The sequence below is a fragment of the Macrosteles quadrilineatus genome, unplaced genomic scaffold (assembly GCF_028750875.1).
Source record: "Macrosteles quadrilineatus isolate MER2022 unplaced genomic scaffold, UCM_ALF_1.0 Scaffold_9__3_contigs__length_116548681, whole genome shotgun sequence".
In the NCBI taxonomy this organism is placed as follows: Eukaryota; Metazoa; Arthropoda; class Insecta; order Hemiptera; family Cicadellidae; genus Macrosteles; species Macrosteles quadrilineatus.
In genome coordinates, this window is record NW_026542602.1 from 110,294,011 (window position 1) to 110,303,788 (window position 9,778).

Here is a 9,778-nt window from a genome sequence, read left to right on the forward strand (position 1 = left end):
GATAATAACAAAGTTGCACATAGCTGGCGTGTCCGACAGGCTTATTTCCCTTTCCGCTTTTGGGACTAACTAAATTACAGTATACAGTACTGGAAAATATCCTATCCATCGTTTTAGTAAATTCATAACAACTGTTTTAAAATTTCTCTATTCTTTTATCCGACTCAAATGTCCAAATAAGGTCAAATAAGTTATTTTTTGTCTTGTTATCTACATCAGTGCCATTTTTTACAGGGAGCAATTTGCAGTGTATTTAAATGCTTTGAGAGCAAGCGGTCCAAAATCAAAATGTTTAGTAGGTGTGCCGAGAATCGAAAACGTCCCTCCTTTACTCAACTTTGAGTTATGTATCTAAATGATTGCAGAAGTTTAGCTTTCTGGCATTTTCTTGGTAGCATGTAAGTAGGTCAGTATGCAATAGCTTTGACCATGAGTAAAACTAGATATTCGATTCCCATATACATATATACATTTGGATATATGGATCTCATATATTATATCACATATATTACCCATTTATAGATTAACGTTGGTGTTTTTTTTTTATATGACAATGTTGTTTGCTATAAGAGAAATCACCAAAGCTTCATATGAGGGGGGATCATATAAGTGGCAGGACTTATATTCTTTTTAATTTGTTGGATCTCCCGATTTACTCTTGACAAGTTGTTCTAATTATACATAAGAAATGCACTTTCACTGGCATGCGTTCACTCTTTACATCGATGCAGCGAAGTGTTACACATTAGTTCCTGTCCAAGCAACTACCTGAAGTGTAAGGCTTTGGTAAATATAACACCTTTTGATCTCATATCAGTGACAGTTTGAAGAAATAATCCGAAAAAAACTGTTCATAGGTGACGTATTCTCTAAACAGATGTTTGGAATTAAATAAATGACTTCGGTAAACATTACAAAATAACGAGGCAAAACATAATCGCACAAAATTGGGCTTGAACTTTTGTTATTTTATTTATTTGGTTAGGTCATGTTTTAATAGCTTACATTTTTTAATTTTACATGTCCATTAAACCAGTGAACACAGGAAAATAACACCTGTACTCTAGGTCTCTTGGAGTAGGCAGCGTATTTGGACATTTTTGCTCCACAAACACAATGCCAGAGAGGAATTCAGACATAAAAACAGACATACAGATATTGAGATAAGACTAGTTTTGGATTTTTAAACTCTGAAACGCAAAACAACCAAATTACTTTACAAAATGTATAGGATAACTGTAATTATATTCTATTCTATTTAAATGGATTAAAACCAACCTAATTATCATTTAAAACATCTCTAAGCCACTTTGCTTTGAACCCGTGTTATATTTCATGATTACTATTTAAATAATCATGTAGTCGATGTAATACTAACTGTATCACCGATATTGCACATTCATATATAAAATGAGAAGCCTTTGACACATTATACACAGTGGTAGAGTTTGAGGTCACTGAAATTCCTGGAAATTTCCCAAAGGGTGTTTAAAGGCAATTTAATCGTAGTTTTCCTGATTACTCTCCGATTGGTCGACAGGTGGTTTGCAGTAACGCTTGTTTTAGTGTTACTGATATACATAAATAAAAAGATTTTATTGCTTTACCTATATTTTATCAATAAAGTGGTTTTACCATTTGGTTTGAAATTTATCAACGTAATAAATAATCTCATATAATATGATTGGAGGCTAAATTCATACATTACGTTAACAAAATAATTTTGGTATGAATATTTAAAAATGTTAAACAACCAATACAAAGTTAATAATTTTTATATGTTATCTTTAAATCTATTACAAGTTTATTCACTAGTTAGATCGGTTTTATACCATCTTTTTTTGGAAATTGCAAAATAATAATATTAAAACTAAATAGTAACAACTATTTAAAAGGCTTGGATTTATTTGATGACAAAAGAGGTCCCTCATCTCTGTATGTGGTTCCGATATACAGCAGCAAAATGTTGCTGATTAGTTTAGTTTCAAACTCAACTTTGTGAAAGTTTCAAAAAGAAAAAAATCTACATAAAATACAAGAAAATATTATCTTGCCACAGTAAACCTGCAGACTTAAGCGAATTACAATTTGTTGGCTAAAATGTTTAAAATACTTTTATACAAATTTGTAAGATTTATTCTTCATTGAAATAATATTAATTTTAAGAGTACCGAGGTTTGCTGCTACAGGGAGGGACAACAATGTGTGCCATGTTAATAGTATGGTATAAAATGAGTCAATTAGGTGAATAAAGTAAAACAGTTAACGTTATTTTTTCATGAAGAAGTTAACGTTTTCTTCATAAAATAAAATGGTAATTTTAAATGTGTGGTTTTTTAGTTTTCCCCGTAACCTTTGACCGTATACAACAACGCTCAAATATATACAATTATTTTTTAAGCCTACGTTTTTTTAATATTACATTGATGGGTGGAGTACAAGTTTAACATTTTAATTTTTAAGGGTAAAAAAAAAACTATATTTGAACAATGTCAAACCCTATAACCACAGGGTGGGGACATCAAAATGATGCTGTGCCACCTATCTAATTAAAATCTCTATAGTCGATATGCACAGGGAAAAAAACTTAACACAACGAATAAATAAAACGCCATCATAGTCACCGAACGCCGGGACAACGAAAGACTCATTGAAACGTTTATTGAAAGCAATTAACTTGCTAAGCTGCATGGTTTTTTAATATTAGATTTATAGTCCATGGGGTTGATGGGTAATAAATATGTATACCTAATAATCTTGTTCTGGGGGTTGTTGTGTTGCTAACAAAGTTAAATTACAATAGAACTACGCATTATTCATGCTTGGGGCGGCGTTGCGGTACCCGGGACAGTCCGTGAGTTTTGGAGGGAATTTCATCAAGTTCCCGCCTTAATGTTGCAGAAGAGGAATATTTACAAGTTTAACGTGCAATTCACTTCCAAGTGCGGAGGGACTTGCAATATTTCATTTTATAGTTCACAAGCAATACAAGTCGAATTCATGCTTACACCTAAAATGAACTCTCCTTATATTTCCTATTATACTATTATTTGATCAACTACCAGCAATTATTAATTTTTATACAGGTATTTCTCAACTCTGACCAACAATGGATAAGTGATTTCGAAAGAAAAATATTTTGATTTCCTAAGGAAAAAACTTTCAAAATATATTATTTGGAAAGATACACAAACACGAAAAACACATAAGATTGTATTTGAAATTTCAATTTTTTTCTTAATATTTGAAAATATTTAGCTTATAAAATAGCAATTAAGAGATTAAGTAAAAATAACTACCAAATGCAATTTTATTTTAAGGCAATCCTGATTTCGAACCAATTTTTAGATTAGTTAGATCTTAAAAGATTTGTTTCAATACTTCAAAGCACCAAAAATAAATTATTGTGATGTTTGATCAGTCATAAAAAACAAATATATTACCTGAATAAATGGTGAGAATATATTTTTGCACTTGTTAACGAAAACTAGATATCCACCAACTTGATTAAAGACCCCCAAATTAGTATACATGTAAATTACTCATATAATATTCCGCGTATAATATTTCCAACTTTACCGTAAACAGAGGCAAACTTTTATGTAGATTTCAATTGTTGTGGAAAGAAGGGGTTTAATCATTGGAGGTTGTATGTAAGTTGACATTCTACCTCCCCAGACCTGATTACCCAGCCTGCCAGGAAAACAGGCCAACTGAGTTGCCAGATCAGGCAATGCAGGCTGTAAAGAGGACATGTCTTTTATTTTCCTCTTATTTCCTCAGGGAAATATACTTCCCCGGTCCGAATGTAGATTTTTTATAACAATGAAATTATTGTTGACTGTGTTTATGTTACATTTTGCATACCTGCAAAGAAGATGAGTCTAAAAATGAAAGTTGAGCATTGTGAATTAACCTTGTAAAAATACTTAATAGATCAATAATAAAATTTGTATTGGTAGTTTCGTTGCTTGCTCAGTAAATAACCTTCATCTATAAGTTAAATTAAAATGTTTGTTTCATTTGTTTTCATCTAATAAATACTTGGCAGGTATAAATGTATTACAAAGCTTAAACTTACGAAGTTTAAGTATTAAAGGAAATTTAGGTAAACATTATAGGCCTACTTAAAAATTCAGGTAGCCAATAAACTTCATTTTTCAACTACACTTGGAAATTTAATATCTAATATGACCCATTCAATACGCAAAATACTTAATAGGCACTTAATAATTTTGAATGTTTGCATTATTCATGTCAAAATAAGAAAAACTAGGGTTTATTTAATTTTGCAACAAATAAAAAATTTTTTCGCATGACAAATAACAGTTCTAAAAATAAATACAATTTTAAGCACCCACCAATTCTAAGTAAATCGTAACTGTTTGGGTGACTATTTTTGAAATATTTCTCTAGTTATGTGCTGATGGATTACAATATTTTCTACAGTATAAAATTGCTCACTATATGAAGTTTGTGTGCTATGTCCATTCGTTTAAAGATTTGAATAAGTAATCTGTCATAAATACGATTATGCAAAATGTCCCAGATTATTTTCATTTTTATCTATTTCATTGAAATGCGGTTTTAATTCGGTTGTATACACGTTTTGTCACTACACTCCTCTGCTAACAAACCCTCCACTGGTCTAGACTCTAGAGGGATATTAGTGGCTTCAACTTGTACTAGTGGAGTAATTGTCTCGGCTAATGTGACTCCATAATAACGTCCACCAACCCTAGTAAAATACCGGAAGCCACTAGAGGACACTAAAGACAATCATTAGTGGTGATCTCAATTAGTACCCCATTATTTAAAGTTATTAATTGACATACTCGCCACACACATAAACACATTTAGCATCGTCCTCGATGGATAAAATATCAATAATAAGGTATAATATCCTCGATAATAAAAATCATATTAGTTGGAGACAAACAAAATATCTAACAGTAATGCTCCGTGTGAATAGTCTTAACTTGAATTCTTTGGAATATTTTATATACTGTGTATTTCATTTACAAGTGTTAAAATATTACTCATGATATTACTTATAAACAAGATACGGTGGTGAAAATCAAGTGTGTTTTGAAATATCCATAATGCCATATTTTAGACATTTATATATTTTTTAACCAGTTGAATAACAAATTTACTTGTTGTATTAAGTAGATGAAATATTCTTGTTAGCTCATTTCAGATGTCATGGCAGTGTATATATCAGTACGCAACCACCGCAGGTTTTGAAATATATACGATGTCATAGAAACATATCAATATTTACTTCCGATTCTACTTCTAAGCCTCACCTCAGAATAACTTGAAATGCCTAAAGGAATGTAAGATCAGGATTAAGACACAAACTGTCTTAGACTTTTGAAAATTATTTTTACAGCGATAGGACAGACGATTAGTAGTGCAAGATACACATTTGAATGTGATTACTTTGTATATACAAATTATACATGGTAGATTCGTGCTCATTCAAGACATGTCAATGCTATAATTGATGGATATATCAGAGATAAACTTGTAAACTGGAATTTGAAAATCTTGAAGCATTAAGAAATTAGTATTAAAATGGTGTAAATACCTGCTTCGTGGTAATCCTATTGTTGCTAGTGTCGCAACTAGTTTCGACATTCTACAAAGTCATCTTCAGGCGAAGGCGTCAAGGATGTCAAATGGTGGTCACTTCATATGAAGGTCGTCATTACACATAAAGTACATAAAAACACGAACACGAAAACGGACATTAACACGTAAAAACGGTACATTTAACACGATTAAATGAACAACGGTAACTGTAAAGGGATGATGTGACACGACCGGGATGGATGCAAGGTCTAGACTTCGCCTGAAGATGACTTTGTAGAAAGTCGAAACTAGTTGCGACACTAGCAACAATAGGATTACCACGAAGCAGGTATTTACACCATTTTAATATATTCAACGTAATCCGGAGGCTAAATTCTAAAATGAAATTAAAAATTAGTACTTTAATATATTTACTAATATTGATTAGAAAGTATTTGCGTGTAATAAACATAGTATCTCACTTAAAATTAAAGTTAAAATGTTCCACCAGTAACATTATTTAATTAGACGGGTACTTTTGTGCATGAAATCTCCATAACCGATTGATTGACATTCTTCTTGCGCCATTATATGACTTGTGGCAACACAGGATGGGACTATGGTTCCGGTGAAGGGATAACATAACACATCATTGGGACATTTCTCTTGTTTCACTGGTTGAAGGTATATTGGCATATTGTACGTTAACTAACACACTCAAACAATTGATTTGTTCATTGTGCATTAAAAATACTAGTAACCATATTTTGACAATAAAGGAAATGGTTTTGAGGTAATATTCTTCGTATAATTGATATAAATGTTTATAAATAAATCTGATGTAATGGTAAGCCTGTCTGTTGTTATTAGCCTTGAAGACATGAACCACTATTTCATTGCATTTAAAATATCTCATTCATCAATATATACAAAATTATTTGGAAATGAGTAGCCAAACATGACAATTAAAAAACTGAGTGTACTTATGAAGAATGGACCGTTGATTTTTATATATTGAAATTCTGAAATTAAGGTTAGATTTACTTTAAGGTGACCAATTTTACTATAATTCAATCATACTGCTTTTATTCTTCATATTTTTAGTATTTTATGCATTTTGCATACAAGTCTCAGAGTTACTTTTTAATATTCTTATTGTAAATACTAATATGTGAACAAGGAGTGTTCAAAGCAAAATTTGTAGTTTCATAATGATTGAAATGCACTTAGACTTAGATAAATTAAAGAATATCAATACTGTACCTCCTTTTTAGAAAATATTCCCAGGGAACGCTTAATTTCTTATTTTTAGAGCCCCTGTGATTAATCAAGTAAAATTATCAGATCTTAGTAACATTTTGATAAAACATTCAATGCTCTTTAAGAATAAGTCACAAACAATACATTTACACAATAATTACAAACGGTACAAACAGTAGGTGAAACTAAACTAACTTTAATCTGGCCTTAAAAGAATTACATGACAGACTTTTCATATTTCTTGGAAGGGTATTGTATGCGTGGGGTCCAAAGTATGAGAACCCCTTTTTCCTGTCTCATGCCGCACTCTCGGCATTTCAAGCAAGCCGTCCTGTCTAGTACAGCGTTTCCTAACGGATGTTCGAGGCACAAGTTTCCTTTTCAAATAGGGAGGCAAATTAGAAGACAGTGTCTTATGAACAATCAAAACAGTTTGTAGAAAACATTGTTTTTCCAAAGAGAGCACCTTAGCCTGTTTGCGATAGGCAGATATATGATCAAACTTCCTCAGATTGAAGACAAACCTTAGGGCTCGGTTTTGCAACCTCACAAGAAGAACTCTACAGTCAAAAGTAAGACATTCACCAAAAGATGGAAGTGCATAGTAAGTTATAGGGAATTATAGGGAAAAATATATCTGTAAGACACTGCGATTTCGGCTTTCCATTTATTACACTACGGCTGTTGGTTTATGATGTTAAACGTGTTTCCATACTACGAAGTTATCTTCGTGAAGTTAGGGTCGTATGAACAATAATTGTCATATTGTAGCAAGTCGCTTTGTTTATTAAAACACTTGTTCTTTTTTACCGGTAATAAATAATCTTTGTTGAAAAATAATGTAGCCTATATGTTGATAGTAAGTATCACTTAACAATATTGTTATGGGGACTCAACTAATGTACGAATTAAAGGTGACTGTGGAGTAATCGAGATGCGTACCTTAGCTGTGTTGCTAACTAAGATCAGTCCGAACTGTGTAAGGACTTTTTTACTAGTTGATCTAGATCAAGGACAGCTGGGTCTAGTTTTGAGCTATGTATCTTCCAGAATTTCATAAGATTGTACCGGTACATATGAATAACAATAGCTGCTTAGCTGTTTTATAGTAGTTATTCTCAAAAATAATTTACTAACTAATTTTAACTAATTTAACTAGATTTTTAACAAATTTTTAACAAATTTTTTAACTAACTTTAACTAGTTTACTAAATAATTTAAATAATTTATTAGCTTGGTGATTAAACGACGTCATTAAGATGAGTGTGTTTTCTGCCTCGAAGTGGGTTATGGCTCGTAAATTGATTTGGTTTTTACTTCAATTGACAAAGATCGTAAAAGTGAGCTTGATTGGTGATTACCGATACTTCTACTCTGTCGGCTGCAGAGAATGAGACCAAGCATCAGCTGTTTACCTTGTCACACTTCTTAATAACCACTCTACTGAACGACAGAAATAGGATAATTGGCGGTTTCGAAACACTTGGTTTTGGCATTGCGATATTAGTTTTGGTACACGTGTGATATCTACCTTCGGGCTTCAGGCCTGCAAAATAATACTTTCATTTGGAGTCATTAAGATGTATTTGTTTCATTCTGTAGTTTTGAGCTTTAAAATCTATCACAAGTTTTACCTACCTAACAACACGTTCATTGGGGGAGATTACCCAATTGTAAAGGTCTCATTTTACATAATCAAAAACTATTCATTGATTGCAAATAACCCGTACTGACAAATAAAAAAATAACTTAAAAGAAGACAATTGACAAAGAAAAACAATATTCATATTACAATATAAAACAATATATATATTGTTATACATAACAATATACACAATTAGTTTTAAAATGTTAAAATGTTCACGACCCAGCATTATTATTAGCAATGTAATTAGATGATTTCCATACAATTATTATTGTATTGGTTACATAATGTCGCTTATTTGTTTTACATATAGGCAGTTTTTTAAATTTTCAATTACAAATTTGTTAATGGCTGTACAGAATAAACTGTATGAAATGGACATGCCTTGCAATAGTAATTAAAATAATGCTCATATCAGGTATCGACCGTAAACTTAGATGTTGTTAAATAGGAATTCAATAAAATATATCAGATGTCATAAACTTCGTCTTGTTTCTAAGAAATATTGGTTTTATCGTTCGCTTGTTGTATTGAGAAGTAGAACTTGTCGAATACGTCATAAATTGTTTTGAAAATATCTATCCTATTAGATTTCCCTTTTTAAATCACGTTTTATAAACCTATTGAGATACTGCTATACTATTTAAGATGAAAAATATTTTGAAAATATTTAGTTCTTGCTCGGCTTGTTTTATATTTAGAAAAATAACAATTAAGTACACCTTTTTATTAAAAACATATAATGGTATTGAAATTAGAAACAGATTTAATGTGTCGTTTCTTTAAACCTTTAAATATTTTAATCCATATACTGTGACAAATTCAATATTTGAAATGGTTTATTACTGTAAAATAAAATAACACATTAGTTTTCGTAAATTGTAATTTAAAATTAAAACCATTTTACAGTTTGAATTTCAAAAATATTTTAATTAGTATTTGTATTGCTAGGTTTTACTCACCGGTAATAATGTTTCAGCTAGAAACGAACTACAAAACAGATACTGAAAGTAAACAATATTGCGCGAAAGTTGACGTTTCGGGAATGTTGCTGGCAACTTGCTCAGGCCAGGCGAGCGCACTGACTGCGAGATTCTGTTGACATCGAGAATGGAAGGGCAAACAGGCGTGCATCCCCTCCAATGACACAGCATTGCTGAAATTGATTTTATGGTGATTATAATTAGTTTGATTTACATGAAGCTAATTTATAATCAAGGAAAATGTGTCTAAATTCTTGTTCCGGCATACTGCAAGTTAAAGAGCGTGTTCAAATACATAACTTGCCGGGCTAAG

The 9,778-nt window shown here is 31.4% G+C and overlaps 1 protein-coding gene across 1 annotated transcript in view; it reads right to left on the reverse strand.

The window, feature by feature from the left end:
- The window catches only part of LOC129003118 (putative fatty acyl-CoA reductase CG5065), a 53,603-nt gene extending 44,046 nt beyond the window's left edge, over positions 1-9,557 (reverse strand). The window contains exon 1 of the mRNA XM_054431356.1: positions 9,445-9,557. The gene's annotated coding sequence lies outside the window, so the exon portion shown is untranslated. The remainder of the gene's footprint in view (positions 1-9,444) is intronic.
- Between the last annotated feature and the right edge of the window lie 221 nt (positions 9,558-9,778).